The sequence below is a fragment of the Neoarius graeffei genome, chromosome 8 (genome assembly GCF_027579695.1).
Source record: "Neoarius graeffei isolate fNeoGra1 chromosome 8, fNeoGra1.pri, whole genome shotgun sequence".
Classification (NCBI taxonomy): Eukaryota; Metazoa; Chordata; class Actinopteri; order Siluriformes; family Ariidae; genus Neoarius; species Neoarius graeffei.
Window position 1 is genome coordinate 83811994 of NC_083576.1, and position 18998 is coordinate 83830991.

Genomic DNA, 18998 nt, shown 5'->3' on the forward strand with positions numbered 1-18998 from the left:
AATAGCAGATCTTATGGACTGCTCCCAGTGTGCAGGGGTTAGTACATCCCACAAGTGGTCAAAAGGAGGACGCCTGGTAAACCTGCAACAGGGCCATGGACATCCAAAAGTCATCAAACTATCTGGGGAAGAGATGGCACCAGGATGCACTTTGGGAAGAAGGCAAGCCAATGGAAGCAGTGTAATGTTCTGGACAATGTACTGCTTGGAAACCTTGGGTCCTGGCATTCATGTGGATGCTACTTTCACATAAACCACTTACCTAAATACTGTTGCAGACCAAGTACACCCCTTTATGGCAATGGTATTCCCTAATGGCAGTAGCTTCTTTCAGCAGGAATAATGTGCCCAGCCACACTGTATAAACTGTTCAGGAATGGTAAGAAGAACATGCATAAGAATGCAAGGTGTTGAGCTGGCCTCCAAATTCCCCATATTTCAATCCAATCGAGTTTCTGTGGGATGTGGTGGATAAACAAGTCCGATCCATGGAGGTCCCACCTCACAACTTACAGGATTTGCTGCGAACATTTTGGTACCAGATACCACAGCACACCTTCAGAGGTCTTGTGGAGTCCATGCCTCACGGGGTTAGGCCTGTTTTGGTGGCACAACGGGGACATTAAAAAATATTGTGGATGTTATAACTAACCATTTCAGACTGGCGGAAATCTTTCTGGATGATCATTAAAATATTGCAACTTCATCAAACGTAAGATGACTGAAGAATTAGGAAACCAAGAACCAGAGTAGAACAAAAGAGATGGTTTATTGTGCACACAAAGACAAGCTGGGCAACTGTCTTGGGCTAAACAAAAGTTGGACACAGCCAGTTTACGGTGACTTGCAAAAATATTCATCCCTGTTGGTGTTTGTCCTGTTTTACCGCATTACAAGCTGGAATTAAAATGCATTTTTGGAGGGTTAACACAATTTAATTTACACAACATGCCTACCACTTTAAAAGGTACAAAGTGTTTTTTTTTTAAATTGCGACACAAACAATAATTAAGATGAAAAAACAGAAACCTGGCATGTGCAAAAGGTATTCACCCCCCAAAGTAAACACTTTGTAGAGCCAGCTTTTGCTGCAATTACAGCTGCAAGTCTCTTGGGGTATGTCTCTATTAGCTTAGCACATCTAGCCACTGGTATTTTTGCCCATTCCTCAAGGCAAAACTGCTCCATCTCCTTCAAGTTAGATGGGTTGCATCGGTGTACGGCAATCTTCATGTTATGCCAGATAGTCTCAATTAGATTGAGTTTTGGGCTTTGATTAAGCCATTCCAAGATATTTGAATGTATCCCTTTAAACCAGTGTAGCTTCAGCAGTATGCTTAGGGTCAGTCATGCTGGAATTTGAATCTTCATCTCAGTCTCAAACCTCTGGTCGACTCAAACAGGTTTTCCTCCAGAATTGCCCTGTATTTAGTGCCATACATCTTTCCTTCAATCCTGACCAGCATTACTGTCCCTCCAGATGAAAAAGATCCCCACAGCATGATGCTGCCACCACCATGCTTCACTGGAGGAGCAGTGTTCTCAGGTGATGGGAAGTGTTGGGTTTGTGCCAAATATGGCGTTTCCCATGATGGCCAAAAAGTTCAATTTTAGTCTCATCTGACCAAAGAATCTTCTTCCATGTGTTTGGGGAGTCCGTCAAATACCGTCGGGTAAACTCCAAACGCGTTTTCTTAAAGTAATGACTTTTCTGGCCACTCTTCCATAAAGTCCCGCTCTGTGGAGTGTACAGCTTAAAGTGGTCCTATGGACAGATACTCCTATCTCCGCTGTGGATCTTTGCAGCTCCTTCAGTGTTATATTTGGTGTCTTTGTTGCATCTCTGATTAATGCCCTCTTTGCCCGGTTTGTGAGTTTTGTTGGGTGGCCTTCTCTTATCAGGTCTGTAGTGGTGCCATATTCTTTCCATTTTGCTATCATGGATTTAATTGTGCTCCGTGGGATATTCAAAGTTTGGGAATTTTTTTAACAACTTAACCTTGATCTATACTTCTCCACAACTTTGTCTCTGACCTGTATGGAGTACTCCGTGGTTTTCATGTTGCTTGCTTAGTAGTGTTACAGAGTTGGGGTCCTTCCAGAACAAGTTGATTTATACAGAGGTCATGTGACACTTTGCACACAGGTGGATCTTACTCAACTAATTATGTGATTTTATGAAGTTAATTGATTGGACCAGCTCTTATTTAGGGGTTTCGTACGAAAGGTGTGAATACTGCCCAGTCCAGATTTCTGGGGGTTTTTTTCATCTTAATTATTGTGTTACAATAATAAAAAAGAGAGAATTTGCACATTTAATGTGGTAGGCATGTTGTGTAACTCAAATGTTGCTAGCCCCCTAAAAATCCATTTTAATTCCAGCTTGTAATGTGACAAAACAGGACAAACACCAAGGGCAATGAATACTTTTGCAAGACGCTGTATGTACTGATCTTATGTTGATGTGTACATGCAAAGGACACACTCTAGACGAGATTGATATTACCCGAGGCTTAGATAACGCAAACCAGGAGCATGGACAAAATCATCATGATCTAAGGAACAGACATGTGTACATTGTGAGGACAGTACAAACACGCATTGAGTGAACAAACACCCTTACTGAAATCACAGTCAACTATTTTGATGTTACTAACTAAATCTTGTAAAATAACCATGGAAAAATACCATAGAAAATAATATATTAGCAGATGATGGGCAAAAAGACTCAATGAACTAAAAGGCTGCCTTTGTTTCCACTCTATTTACATGTGACTCGAGTTTACTGGCAAGTAAACTTTCCAGTAGTATACTGGTTGTGTTCGAGTGTAATGCTGCTGGATTACACTGATATTAGTATTGCAGTTAATGCCTGACTTGTGTAGTGATGGTTTGTATCATGATTACTCAAGTTCAACCAAAAAAAAAAAATCCATAATCTAATTTTGAACATTACTCTAAGTTTACATATACTGCCTTCCACAAAAAGTCAAGATACATATAAAAAATGAAATATATCTTTCAAAATATAGATTAATTCCAGGAAAAACAGTAATAAACAAATATAATTTGACAACTAGACATCATGCAATATCACTGGGTTCATGCACTTTGGTGTCGTAAATGAATGAATAAATATGTTTCCACACTGTGAGCAGTGATTCTGCTTTTCTCCGGTGTAAATGCACAGGTAAACGTGTAGATTACCCTCATGAGTAAAACACTGTCCATACTGTCAGGTGTGATGAGGCTTCTACCCTGTGCGAATTCACTGGTGTTGTTGGAGATGACTCTGATGAATAAAACACTTTCCACACTGTGAGCAAGGATAAGGCTTCGCTCCTGTGTGAATCCGCTGGTGTGACTGAAGAGCACTCTTTTGAGTAAAACTCTTTCCACACTGAGCAGCGATAAGGCTTCTCTCCTTTGTGAATGTACTGGTGCAGTTGTAGATAACCCTGATGAATAAAACTCTTTCCACACCGTGAGCACTGATATGGCTTTGCTCCAATGTGAATGCGCTGGTGTCGTAGGAGAGCACTCTGATGAGTGAAAAGCTTTCCACACTGTCAGCAATGATATGACTTCTCTCCTGTGTGAATCCGTTTGTGTTGTTGGAGATGACCCGTTTGAGTGAAACTCTTCCCACACTGTGAGCACTGATACGGCTTCTCCCCTGTGTGAATGCGCTGGTGTTCTTGGAGATGACTCTTTTGAGTGAAAAGCTTTCCACACAGTGAGCAATGATACGGCTTCTCTCCTGTGTGAATGCGCTGGTGTAGTTGTAGATTACGCTGATGAATAAAACTCTTTCCACACTGTGAGCACTGATACGGCTTCGCTCCTGTGTGAATGCGCTGGTGTCGTAGGAGAGCACTCTGATGAGTAAAACTCATTCCACACTGTGAGCAATGATATGGTTTTTCCCCTGTGTGAATGCGCTGGTGTTCTTGCAGATGACTCTTTTGTTTAAAACTCTTTCCACACTGTGAACAGTGATATGGCTTCTCTCCTGTGTGAATGCGCTGGTGTTTTTGGCGGGCACTCTTTTGAGTAAAACTCTTTCCACACTGTGAGCAGTGATATGGCTTTTCTCTTATGTGAACTTGTTCATGTTTTTGGAGAGCACTCTCATGACCAAAATTTGTTCCATGTTCTGAGCAATGGTGAATTTCCTTTTGGTCATCATTGTTAGAATTGTCAGAAGTGAGAGTATCAGATAATGTTGGCTTTTTACTGGAGCTTTTGGAGGGTAGGTGAAGATCATGTTTATTATCTCCCGATTTGCATGGTTCCAAATACTCTTCATCCTGGCATCTCTGGATGTTTGTATCTAGGTAAAATTGGGATGCAGAGAAAAGAGGTCATGTTGTGCAGGAAAAGAATTGCAACACAGAGTTGTTGACTTCTGAACAAGTGAAAGAAAAATATCAAAGTGAACATGAAATGTAACTAGATTATAAAATGCAACACCACTACCCCAGTGTCAAGGAATGTTTGAGGTTAAGTAAAATCATTTGGGATTCTCAATGAATGAAGATTTACGAATCTGTAATTCAAATAACCAGCAGTAGAGAATAAGTGGATCTGGGAATGGATCTGCTTGTCTACAAATTCACATGGATCAGGGTCACCAGCATGGACTACAGAGGGCTGTTGGTGATTTCTGTGATGAACATATCTACTTAAGTGACACTTCACTTGACACAAATCAGACAGTTCGTCAAACAGTTACCACTTCTCTGAAGTTATCTCCTGCCATGAAAACAAGTCAGCCACCAGATGGATTAGCACAGCAAAGTAATCGGCACAGAACGAAGTAAAGTGGGACAGGTCAGTAGGTGCCATACCAGATTAGAGAAGCTCACAGATCCTGTATCTTACATCATCAGAATAATACAAGTTCTGCAGTCCTCAAAGGAGCTACTTCAATGCCAAATCATCCCCAACAGCAGCTTTAGCCAGCTTCTGAGGTGCTGAGACAAAACAAACAATTCTGAAAGTCTGAGAGTTAAGATACAGGAGCCTCTATCTTGGAATATTGGTAGATTCAATAAGGTGCTGGAAAAGCAGCTCAGAGCAGCACAAGCCATAGCCCAATGGATCTGAGTGGCCAAAATGTTTATATTCTTACATACTGATTTATGTACAGATTATACTGTCAAGTTTAATTGGCTCATCTCATCTCATCTCATTATCTCTAGCCGCTTTATCCTTCTACAGGGTCGCAGGCAAGCTGGAGCCTATCCCAGCTGACTACGGGCGAAAGGCGGGGTACACCCTGGACAAGTCGCCAGGTCATCACAGGGCTGACACATAGACACAGACAACCATTCACACTCACATTCACACCTACGGTCAATTTAGAGTCACCAGTTAACCTAACCTGCATGTCTTTGGACTGTGGGGGAAACCGGAGCACCCGGAGGAAACCCACGCGGACAAGGGGAGAACATGCAAACTCCGCACAGAAAGGCCCTCGCCGGCCCCGGGGCTCGAACCCAGGACCTTCTTGCTGTGAGGCGACAGCGCTAACCACTACACCACCGTGCCAGTTTAATTGGCTTATTCATTTAAATTATACACCAATTTTAAAAAAAATTTAATACTGTGAAATTTTGCAAAACTGTCAATTCATAATAATAGATTTAATAAAAAAGTAAGCCAACATAAATACATAAATTAAGATGTCTAGGACCAGTCATTTAGTTAAAAGAGAAATGCAAGTCCATTAAAAAAGGGACACGCTGCAATTGTTCTGATGGTGTGCCAGCCAGTTCCATTTGTAGCAAGTGACAGATAAGTGACTGATCTGGACTGTCTCAAGCTGCAACGTGCCATATATTCCCTAGTGTGTTGCATACGAGCATTGACGCAGCATTGGGGCTGGCACATTGGTATAGGAGACATTTTAGGCTGAGAGTTCACAAAAATGATTAATAAGCCCAAACGTAACCAGACTGTCAAAGAGCAAAAACCTGTCCTTCATCTTCTCCACAAATGTTTCTTGATCCCATCCACAAGTCATTTTGAGAAAACAGTCAGTTCTTTTTTATAAATAATTTTTCCTTCCTTTTTCACCTGATGCTACACTTCTTTTCCAACAATATTTTTGTTTAAAGACAGGACACAATTTTCTTCATGGTCCTCACCAGGAACTGACGTGAAATGCTTGTACAATCTACAGTATTTCAGAAGAACCAGCTTTGAGTTTATTCAGTGTCAAGTGGAATTTGTCAATGGGATGATGTTCTTTTTCCATCATCAGTAATAGTTTACCTTGTGAGTAATGACCTAAAGCACACTGGATGGTCTCGACCTACAACACCCAAGTGAACTTTTGGTTTTTTATGACCCATCATACCTGAATAAACAGCACTTTCCCCTCCAAATCATGGCTGAATTGCCCTTGAGCAACTGCTCCCTGGGCACTGTAGCATAGCTGCCCACTGTTCTGAGTATGCGTATGCTCATTGCACACTTGTGTGCACATGCATGTGTTCACTGCTTCAGGTGGGTTAAAGAGGAGGCAGAGGAGGAATTTTACTGTGTCTCAGTGTACACGTGACAAAAGCTTCTTTTCTTCTTGGAGGGGATCTTGGGGGTTCCTGACTTCATGAGCACTATGGTCAGACTATACATGTTGGTCCAGTTGGTCCAGACTATACATGTTGCCAGTGCCTGATCTGGACAAACAGTGACTGTCAGGGTTCCTCCATTGACACATACACTGCCTGGCCAAATAAATAAATAAATAAATATTTCATTGGACAACCTTTGGCTTTGATTACAGCACACAATCAGTACATTCAAGTAATCAACTAATTTCAATTTATTGGCACATAATGTTACTGAGCCTAGACGTGATCAACTGAAGCAAACTCAAATCATAACACTGTACATTGGCCACTATGCATGATGGTTGCATTGCTTCATGCACTTCCCCTTCTTACCTTGCTGCACCCACCTGGACTCATCAAACCACATGACCTTTTTCGATTGCTCCATATTTATGCTCCCTCGCAAACTGAAGCCTTTTTTTCCATTCGCTTCACTAACAAAGCTTTTCTTCTGGCCACACAGCCATGAAGAAATGCTCTTACTTTCATGATTAAACATGGCCATAAGTTCTGCTGTTGATTTCAAATTCGCCAAGACTTTAAATGGTCTCCAATCACAGCCAGTCAAAATATTTTAAGGCGATCATTTCATTCCACAAAGAATAAAACCATGTTCATTAAACATGAAAATGTGTTGCTGCGTAATATACAGTGTCTTGCAAAAGTATTCATCCCCCTTGGTGTTTCTCCTGTTCTGTCACATTAAAATGGATTGGGGGGGGGGTATCACCATTTGATTTACACAACATGCCTACCCTGTTAAATGCGCAAATTTTATTTTATTTTTTAAATTGTGACAAATTAAGGTTAAAAAACAGAAATCTAAAAAGTGTGCATAAGTATTCACCCCCTTTCATATGAAACCCCTAAATAAGAGCTGGTCCAACAATTAACTTCATAAGTCACATAATTGGTTGATTAAGATCCACCTGTGTGCAATCAAAGTGTCACATGATCTGTCATATGATGTCTGTATAAATCAACTTGTTCTGGAAGAACCCTGACTCAGCAACACTACTAAGCAAGCAATATGAAAACCAAGGAGCCTCCAAACAGGTCAGAAACAAAGCTGTGGAGAAGTATAGATCAGGGTTGAGTTATTAAATAAATAAATACTTTTTTTTGCGGTGCGGTTTCCATCAAATCCTGCGCTCTGATTGGCTGGCGAGCAGGTCTGTATCCTATGGTACGGACCTCTGGCGATTTGCTTGTTCACAACAACAAACATAGTAGAATTTGTCAACATTTATATTTTTTTTTAAATAAGATTTATTTATAAGATTATCAAAAATCTTATAAATTTTTGCCACAACTTCTCAGGAAAATAGCATTAATTTTACATCATGGACATGGATAATGACAGTCTTCACAGCAAAAGCGAGTTTTACTACCCTGAGGAAGACAAAATAAAAGAAAACATTTCAGGAGAAAGCTAAAAACCTCGAACTTGCTAACGCAAGCAAAAACATGGCTGAATCCTGAATGACTCAATTTTGTTTAAATAGGGGACTACATAGGCGGCAAAATGTAGTTTTTTTTCCTGCCATGGAAGTGCACTTGTATACCGAGGAGGAAGCAATTTACATTACAGCCGTGAATGAGGATTCAAAATGGTGGCTCCCCTCGGCTCGGTTTTCCCTTTCGGGCGCTCTCGTTTTCTGTTAGAATTTGGAAAAGAAAAAATATATATATTATTTACCAGCTTAAGGTCGGTCCCTATGGTGAAATACCGTGACCTCGGCCCAGAGAGCCTCGCTGAGTACTTTCAAGACCTCGGTCACGGTATTTCACGATACGGACCTCCTAGCTGGTAAATAACATATATATCCCAAACTTTGACTATCCCACAGAGCACAATTAAATCCATGATAGCAAAATGGAAAAAATATGGCATGAGAGAAGAATATGGCACCTGACAAGAGAAGGCCGCCCACCAAAACTCACAGACCAGGCAAGGAGGGCATTAATCAGAGAAGCAACAAAGACGCTAAAGACAACACTGAAGGAGCTGCAAAGATCCACAGCGGAGATGGGAGTATCTGTCCATAGGACCACTTTAAACCGTACACTCCACAGAGTGGGGCATTATGGAAGAGTGGCATTATGGAAGTGTGGCCAGAAAAAAAAAGCCATTGCATTAAGACAAAAATAAGAAAACACGTTTGGAGTTTGCCCAACAGCATGTGGCAGACTCCCTAAACACATGGAAGAAGATTCTCTTGTCAGATGGCACTAAAATTGAACTTTTTTGGCTATCATGGGAAACACCATGTGTGGCGCAAACCCAACACTTCCCATCACCCTGAGAATCATACTGTGGGGATGTTTTTCATCTGCAGCGACAGAAAAGCTGGTCAGGATTGAAGGAAAAATGGATGGCACTAAATACAGGGCAATCCTGGAAAAAAACCTTTGAGTCAGCCAGAGGATTGAGACTAGGACAAGGTTCAAATTCCAACAGGACAATGACCCTAAACATGCTGCTAAAGCTACACTGGAGTGGTTTCAAGGGAAACATTTAAATGTTTTGGAATGGTCTAATCAAAGCCCAGACCTCAATCCAATTGAGAATATGTGGCATAACTTGAAGACTGCTGTACACCAACGCAACCCATCTCACTTGAAGGAGCTGGAGCAGTTTTGCCCTGAGGAATGGGCAAAAATACCAGTGGCTAGATGTGTTAAGCTACTAGAGACATACCCCAAGAAACTTGCTGCTGTAATTGCAGCAAAATATGGCTCTACAAAGTATTGACTTTGGGGTTGAATACCGATACACAGTCAAGATTTCTTTTTTTTTTTCATTGTAATTGTTTGTGTCACAAATTTTATACACGCAAACAAATAAATAAAATAATTTGCACCTTTAAAGTGGTAGGCATATTGTGTAAATCAAATGGTGCCAAAACCCCATAAGTACATTTTAATTCCAGCTTGGAACACAACAAAACAGTAAAAACACCAAGGGGGATGAATACTTTTGCAAGACACTGTTTTTACAGCATCCTTAGTAAATGCTTGGTCATGGTCACAGTTGAATTAAATTAGGCTACTTGTTTGTTCTGTATTTTGGGAAAGAGAACCAAGTGGCCAACTACTATGTTTGGAAATCGCAGGCAGGTACAAACAAAAATAATAAGAATTTGGGGAGAGAGGAAAAAAAAAAAAAACACCAATTCACCACACCACTCATTTCCGTATTTGAGCATGCTGACACGTCTGCCATTTCTAGAGCTACACATTTTTCCAGTAAACCAGAATACACTCATGCCAGTCCACTGCCGGGCATCATGCACCCACACATGAACAAACTCATTCACACCTAGTGGCAATTCAAGCATAGCCTATTTGCCCATATCTGAAGGAAACCAGTGGACCCAGAGAAAATCTGCACAGACATGGGGAGAACATGCAAATCTCAACAGAGACAATAACCTGAGCTCAGGATCAAATCCACAACCCTAGAGCTATGAGGCTATGAAAATGCACCACCAGTATTCCCCTAAACCTGTATACACATATTTGGGCACCTGAACATCACACCCATAAATGCTTGTTGAGCATGTCATTCCAGAGTCAGTCCTCTTTGAGAGGAGTGAACATGTAAAGAATCGCATCAATGGAGCTTGAAACAAGTGTTATTCTGAAGGGAATGTTGGGGCAGCTATTTAAAATGTATCTATTTAAAGAAAAAATATTTAGTTATCCTCACTCCTAGGTACGATATTAAACTCTCTATAAATATAAAAAACACGCAAGTTAATTTAGTCGTGATTTGGTGATTAAATTATCTGAAACAGAGGTTCCATCTCAAAATAACCCACTATTGTACTTTCAGTGCACTAGATACTGTGTCAGGTAGAATAATCAGTGAGAGTGTTACTGAGCTCCTGATCTCGTACAGAGGTAGTCTTTATTGTCAGGATCTTCCTCTTTAATTGAGAGAACTTCAGGTGGGTTCTCAAAGTTGTTTCCATGGTTGTAGATGTTCAACTCCAGTGTCTCTTCTTTCTTCACACAGATTCCTGACACTTCAGATGTGCCTCCATCTGAAATCTCGATTTTCACATCTTCATACAGCTAAAGATCAAACAAGAATAACACTTATTCAGAAAAGACTTCAGATTTCCTTTTTCATTAAAGGAATACGCCACCCCCAAGTGAAATTGAGTCAGTCCCTGCAGTCCCTAGAGTTGGAGGAGTGAGCCAAAGCGTTTTGTAGCCGACCCAGCCATTGTCCTGATCTGGAAACATCCCGGTTAGCTTAGCTTAGTCGCTGTAATCTGGCGTGTCCAGATAGTATTGTCGTTGCAAAAGTGAATCAAATAACTCAAGATTTTTTATAATTATTTCTCATGACCTGTACATTCACATCGAGTACACATATCAATGCAAATTAACACGAAGGGATTTACTAGGCCAATTTATATCTGGAACTATTTTCGGCCACAGCACAGGCAAAGCACCGCTGCAGGCGCAAAGACACCACGCAGCACCTGAAAACCCTGGTTTCCCTGGTAACACTGGTGTACTGACGGAAGTTGTGGTGCTGCGTGGTGTCTTTGCGCCTGCAGCGGTGCTTTGCCTGTGCTGTGGCCGAAAATAGTTCCAGATATAAATTGGTCTAGTAAATCCCTTTGTGTTAATTTGCATTAATATGTGTACTCGATGTGAATGTACAGGTCATGAGAAATAGTTATAAAAAATCTTATTTGATTCACTTTTGCAACGACAATGCTATCTGGACATGCCGGATTACAGCGACTACACTAAGCTAAGCTAACCGGGACGTTTCCAGATCAAGACAATGGCTGGGTCGGCTACAAAACGCTTTGGCTCACTCATCCAACTCTAGGGACTGGCTCAATTTCACTTGGGGGTGGCGTATTCCTTTAAGCTACGGTCACACTACAGCTCACAATGCTTTGCAATGGGTTACTGATTAAAATTAGGCTTTTTGGTGGCGATGCTTGACAAGGTACAGGTGAGCTAAAAGTTGTGGTCACACAGCAGGCGAACACTTGACTGTCACAGCTTCACGCACTTGAGTCCGGTGCAGCTTGTGCGGCTATGCACTCTCACGGAGTGCGTTGTGCGCGATCATGGGACCCAGTCATTATGGGAAACACGTGATACTGATTTGAGTTCAAATCAGCATGCGCATATAAGGATGGTGTATTCACAGAGACTTTGCGAAGTATCATCATCATCGACACATTTGTTTCTAGCCATGATTATGACTCTGGTTATAGGGTAATTTTGCACAAGGCCATCTGTCTACAGCAGGAAAAAATAAAATAACAAAACGCGTCTGGAAAAATCCCAAGGGAGTCTGGAGCCATATTGATCCAGATTCGTGACGTCACATGAGGATCCGCCAGCAGGCTGAGAGACAAACACAGGAACACCTAATTTTTGGCCCTTTTCCACTACCCTTTTTCAGCTCACTTCAGCCCGACACGGCTCGCGTTTCGACTACCAAAAACCAGCACGACTCAGCTCGCTTCAGCCCTGCTTAGCCCCTAAAACTCGCACCGTTTTGGAGTGGGGCTGAAGCGAGCCAAACCGTGCCGAGTGAGGCTGGGGGCGTGAGCAGACACTCCCCTGTGCACTGATTGGTGAGGAGGAGTGTCCTCACATGCCCACACACGCCCCGCGAGCACGCTGGGATCTGTAAACACCGCAAACCCGGAAGAATAATAATTATGAATTACGAGAATTTCTGAAGCCTTATGCGCCTCGCCTCATCTATACGCTCTTGCCAGTATCTGTTGGCGTTGTCGGTGACAACAAGCCACAGCACCAAGACCAGCAACACTAACGACTCCATGTCCTCCATGTTTATTGTTTACTCTCCGGGTCGTGAGACTACCGCTTAAAAGATCACTGAATCAGTGACATACAGAGCATCGTGGACGAGTTCGCGGAGCGCAAGGCTCATCGTATGCCCTTCAAATAATGCGCGCAGTAGGCTATTGATGTTTTATTATGAGCCATGTACAGTATGTCGCCGAATGTTTTTTTGTTTGAGTTAACATGTTCGTTTGAAGGACTTAATGTACAAAATAACATAGTTGCACCCCGGAGTGTTGAAATTGGTAAACACAGTGCATTCAGTGAGGTTTGCACCGCCCTCCTTTTATTTCTGACTCTTCCTGTCACCGTTGCAACCTCTGAGCGCTCATTCGTATGCCCTTCAAATAATGTGCGCAGTATAGGCTATTGATGTTTTATTATGAGCCATGTACAGTATCCTAATGTTTTTTGTTTCTGAGTTACATGTTCGTTTGAAGGACTTGATGTACTACTAAATAACATAGTTGCACCCGGTAGTGTTGAAATTGGTAAACACCGCAGTTGCGGACATTTTGTAACCTAAAATGATGTTATGATAAGCTTTAATAAAGGGCCCGGTCATTTGCCCCGCCCCCGGCCCGGCTCTGACTTGTTCCGCCACTGTCACTGATGTCACTGTTTGCACTGCTTAACGACATCACGTGACGTCCACCCACTTTCGCTAACTCCACCCAATGTGTCCACCCACTTCCAGCCAGCACGGTTCAGCGCGGTTGTAGTCGAAATGCAACTTCAATAGCCCCGCTCAGCTCGACTCAGCACGGCAAGGCTCAGCCGCGTTTGTAGTGGAAAAGCGGCATTAGAGTATAGTCTCTCTTATTTCTTACCCTGGCAACAGTCAACTTGTGAACTGCCGATTTTCTTGGTCTTTTTCTCGGCTCTGCTTGGTCCTCGGCTTCAAGGGCCTCAGTGGATGCGGCACTTCGCCTTCTGTCAGGGGAGATGAACACGGCTGGCTCCTTTGGTGACGCTGACACAAATGGAGATGGTCTTGCTTTGGGCATTCTAACAGACGGAACTGCGTCTTTTTTCAGATCAAGTTGCTTCTTGAAGCCCATTTCCCACTGCAAATAGTTCTCGAAGTCGTCAGGCTTTATGAAGCGAGCCCCGCATATGATGCTGTGGTCTGCTGCATGTTGCCAGTTTTTCCGGGTGCCTCGCACAAAGCGCTCCCATTTCTCTCTCATTGTCCGGTCTTTTGGAAAACGATGAGTACTAATCCCATCAAGATTGGTGTTGCTACGGGTACACTCTCCTATGATACATCTGTTAACCATTTTAATAATTACGCGAAAACGTTGAAGAAATTTGCAGAAAACCACCAGGTCGTTTTCTCATAAACAAAGCAGTGCTGACGTAGGATTCAGAAGGAGGCGTCCCGCACGTGACGTCACGAAAAGCAAAGTTTGCCGGGAAATCCAAATGCCAAGTTTTTTCAGAGGCGGACCAATTCGCCTCAAGTGGCTTGATTTCAACTGAATTTTTCTGGTATTGCGCAAGGTAAAAAAAATTGCAGAGAATGCAGAATGTTACAGATATTTAACCAAAGTTAAATATAAAATAGGAGAATTACATTGATCTTGCTCCTGAATTTACCCGTGATATGCACTTTAACCTCATTCTTGAGCTTTACCTGTGAGGGATCAGGAGCCTGAGAGGTCCTGGAGGAGCACTGTCTGTCTCCTGCTGAACTCATTATAACAGCTCTAAACAAAGATAATATCATTAACACCTTTGATATTTCCATAAAAATAAAAACTAGAGGATTATGTAAAGCTGCTCATGAAGCTTAATTCATGTTGAGGTTGATTGTTAAAAGGTTAAACAAAAACATAAAACTACAAAAAAAACCTAGGTGAAGTAAATTTATACGAATTGGTTTTTTATCTTGATTTGATTAGTGAAAACTGCTCGTAAAAAGTGACTTTGAACAAGTTAAAATTATTTCAATACTTTAAACACAAAAATAAGCAGGTTATGCTCACTAAAACACATCACAAAGGCCGAACTCCAAATCTCTCCTTACTGGATAAAGAGTGCACTACATAGGGAGCACACAGCATTCCATCATACAGAATGTAGTGCACTTGAACAATCGACACCCATTTGGGATTCGGCCTCACAGCTTTATTTTCGCTTACCTCAGGGTTTAAAGCGCAACGGACATTCAAACAAAGGCAAAACAATGCATTTGTATTTTTAATTGCATTAGATATAACCTACACAAGACATTTTATTCGAAATATTTAACGTAATGATGACTGGCGCTGTTATCTTAAGATGTTCCAGCAAGAAACATGCAACGGTTTTTCTTCTCCAATGTTTTCTGGCAGTTGGAGCAGCAGTTCTTAGGCGCTTTACCGCCACCATCTGGTCTGGAGGGGCATAGTAAATACTAACTAAAATAAGCTCCCGGACAAATCTCGTGAGAGCCAACCTGATAACCTCAGAATATGGAGGAAAGGCTCACCCGAATTTTAGCAAATTTTTATCGAGCTCATGAAAAAAAAAATCATCATAAGATAAAACTTTCATCCAAACCGGTCTTTTTCACTTGGGTCATGGGTGACTGGCTGGGCTTTCCTTTCACTTTATCGATCTGACAGTTTGGAACGTAGCCCAGGCCTGATCATACTATTACCACTATTATGTTATTTACCAGCTGAGAGGTCCGTATCGTGAAATACCGTGACTGAGGTCTTGAAAGTACTCAGCGAGGCCCTCTGGGCGGAGGTCAGTATTCAAGGCCGAGGTCACGGTATTTCACCATACGGACCGACCTTAAGCTGGTAAATCTCATCTCATTATCTCTAGCCGCTTTATCCTTCTACAGGGTCGCAGGCAAGCTGGAGCCTATCCCAGCTGACTACAGGCTTAAGCCGGGGTACACCCTGGACAAGTCGCCAGGTCATCACAGGGCTGACACATAGACACAGACAACCATTCACACCTACGGTCAATTTAGAGTCACCAGTCAACCTAACCTGCATGTCTTTGGACTGTGGGGGAAACCGGAGCACCCGGAGGAAACCCACGCGGACACGGGGAGAACATGCAAACTCCACACAGAAAGGCCCTCGCCGGCCCCGGGGCTCAAACCCAGGACCTTCTTGCTGTGAGGCGACAGCGCTAACCACTACACCACCGTGCCGCCCTAAGCTGGTAAATAATATATTTATTTTTTTCTTGACCAAATTCTAACAGAAAATGAGAGCGCCCGAAAGGGAAAACCGAGCCGAGCCGCCATTTCGAATCCTCATTCACGGCTGTAATGCAAATTGCTTCCTCCTCGGTATACAAGTGCACTTCCATGGCAGGAAAAAAACCCCTACATTTTGCTATGTAGTCCCCTATTTATACAAAATTGAGTTAGTCATTCAGGATTCAGGCATGTTTTTGCTCAGTGTTGGCAGCAGTTACAGGTTTTTAGCTTTCTCCTGAAATGTTTTCTTTTATTTCTTCTTCCTCAGGGTAGTAAAACTCGCTTTCGCTGTGAAGACTGTCATCACTATCCATGCTGTAAAATTCATGCTATTCTCCTAAGAAATGTGAAAATAAATGTTGACAAAATTGCTACTATGTTTGTTGTTGTGAATGAGCGAGTCGCCACTAATTTTGTGACTTATGAAGTTCATTGGTTGGACCAGCTCTTATGTAAAGCTTTCATACGAAAGGGGGTGAATACCTATGCACATTCCAGATTTGTTTTTTGATCTTAATTATCGTTTGTGTCACAATAAAAAAAATTGCACATTTAACGTGGTAGGCATGTTGTGTAAATCAAGTGGTGGGAACCCCCCAAAACGCATTTTAATTCCAGCTTTTAATGTGACAAATCAGGACAAACACCGACGGGGATGAATACTTTTGCAAGACACTACGTACTGTTCTTATGCTGATGTGTACATGAAAAGGACACACTCTAGACAAGATTGATATTACCCAAGGCTTACATAATGTAAAACAGGAGCATTGACAAAATCATGACCTAAGGAACAGATACGTGTACATTACGAGTTAGCAAAATACAAACACTTACGCATTACGAGTGAACAAAGACTCTTACTGAAATCACAGTCAATTGATTTGATGTTACTGATTAAATCTTGTATAATAACCATGGAAAAATACAATAGAAAATATATTAGTAGACGATGGGCAAAAAGACTTGAAGAACTAAAAGGTTGGTTTTGTTTCTAATTACATGTGACTCAAGTTTACTGGCGAGTAAACTTTCTGGTTGCTCACTGGTTCTGTTCTAGTGTAATGCTGCTGGATTACACTGATATTAGTAGTGCAGTTAATGGCTGACTTGTGTGGTGAAGGCTTGTGATGACTACTGAAGTTCAAGCAAAAAAAAAAAAAAAATGCAATCAATGGTCTAATTTTAAACACTGCGATAAGTTTACATATACTGCCTTCCACAAAAAGTCAAGATAAATATAAAATGAAATATACCTTTCAAAATATAGACTAATTCCAGGAAAAACAGTAATAAACAAACATAATTTGACAACTTGAAACCATGCAATGTCTCAGAGTTCATGCACTCGTGCGTCTTAAATGTAACTGAATAAATGTGTTGCCTCTCTGTAAGCAGTGATTCTACTTTTCTCTGGTGCGAATGCACAGGTAAATGCAGAGAAAACCCTAATGAGTAAAACGCTTTCCACACTGTCAGGAGTGATGAGGCTTCTCTCTTGTGTGAATGTGCTGGTGTTGTTGGAGATTACTCTTTTGAGTAAAACTCTTTCCACACTGTGAGCAGTGATATGGCTTCTCCCCTCTGTGAATGCGCTGGTGTTGTTGGAGAGGAGTCTGATTTGTAAAACTCTTTCCACACTGTGAGCAGAGATATGGCTTCTCTCCTGTGTGAATGCGCTGGTGTGTTTGGAGATGACTCTGATGTGTAAAACTCTTTCCACACTGTGAGCAGAGATATGGCTTCTCCCCTGTGTGAATGCGCTGGTGTTGTTGGAGATGACTCTGATGTGTAAAACTCTTTCCACACTGTGAGCAGTGATATGGTTTCTCTCCTGTGTGAATGCGCTGGTGTTGTTGGAGATTACTCTTTTGAGTAAAACTCTTTCCACACTGTGAGCAGTGATAAAGCTTCTCTCCTGTGTGAATGCGCTGGTGTTGTTGGAGATGAGTCTTTTGAGTAAAACTCTTTCCACACTGTGAGCAGTGATAAAGCTTCTCTCCTGTGTGAATGCGCTGGTGTTGTTGGAGATGAGTCTTTTGAGTAAAACTCTTTCCACACTGTGAGCAGTGATAAAGCTTCTCTCCTGTGTGAATGCGCTGGTGTTTTTGGAGATAATCCTGTCGAGTAAAAGGCTTTCCACACTGTGAGCAATGATAAAGCTTCTCTCCTGTGTGAATGTGCTGGTGTTGTTGGAGATGACTCTGTCGGGTAAAACTCTTTCCACACTGTGAGCAGTGATACGGCTTCTCTCCTGTGTGAATGTGCTGGTGTTGTTGGAGATGAATCTGTCGGGTAAAACTCTTTCCACACTGTGAGCAGTGATACGGCTTCTCTCCTGTGTGAATGTGCTGGTGTTGTTGGAGATAACTCTTTTGAGTAAAACTCTTTCCACACTGTGAGCAGTGATATGGCTTCTCTCCTGTGTGAATGCGCTGGTGACGCTGAAGATCACTCTGTAGAATAAAACTCTTTCCACACTGTGAGCAGAGATATGGCTTCTCCCCTGTGTGAACGCGCTGGTGTTGTTGGAGATGACTCTGATAAGTAAAACTCTTTCCACACTGTGAGCAGAGATATGGCTTCTCCCCTGTGTGAACGCGCTGGTGTTGTTGGAGATGACTCTGATGAGTAAAACTCTTTCCACACTGAGAGCAGTGATATGGCTTCTCCCCTCTGTGAATGCGCTGGTGTTGTTGGAGATTACGCTGATGAGTAAAATTCTTTCCACACTGGGAGCAATGATATGGCTCCTCTCCTGGGTGAACTTGTTCATGTTGTTGAGCACTCCGATGACCAAAATTCGTTCCATGTCCTGAGCAATGGTAAATTTCCTTTTGGTCATCATTGTTAGAAGTGTCAGAACTGAGAGTATCAGATGACGTTGGCTGACTACTGAAGCCTTTGGAGGGGATCTGAAGACCGTGTTTAACATCTCCCAATTCATATGGCTTCAAATACTCTTCATAGTAGCATCTCTGGATGTGTTTGTCTAGGTAAATGTGGGGTGATTAGGAAAAAGGTCATGTTGTGCAGGAAAAGAACTGCAACAGAGAGTTGTTTACTTCTGGACAAGTGAAAGAACAAAAATTTCAAAAAGTGAACATGATTAGAACAATTAGATTATAAAACGTAATATTATCCCAACGTAAAGGAATGTCTGAGGTTAAATAAAAACAATCAAAATTCTACAAGAATGAAGATTTACTAATCTGTAATTCAAATAACCAGCAACAAAGAATAAAGGGACCTGGGAATGGATTTCTTTATCTACAGTTTCACAAGGCTCAGGGTCACCAGCATGGACTACAGAGGGCTGT

At 41.9% G+C, this 18998-nt stretch overlaps 1 pseudogene; it reads right to left on the minus strand.

Annotated features, from left to right (window-relative positions):
* Positions 1 to 750: 750 nt before the first annotated feature.
* Positions 751 to 18998, minus strand: part of LOC132890978 (zinc finger protein 585A-like) — a 58254-nt pseudogene continuing 40006 nt past the window's right edge.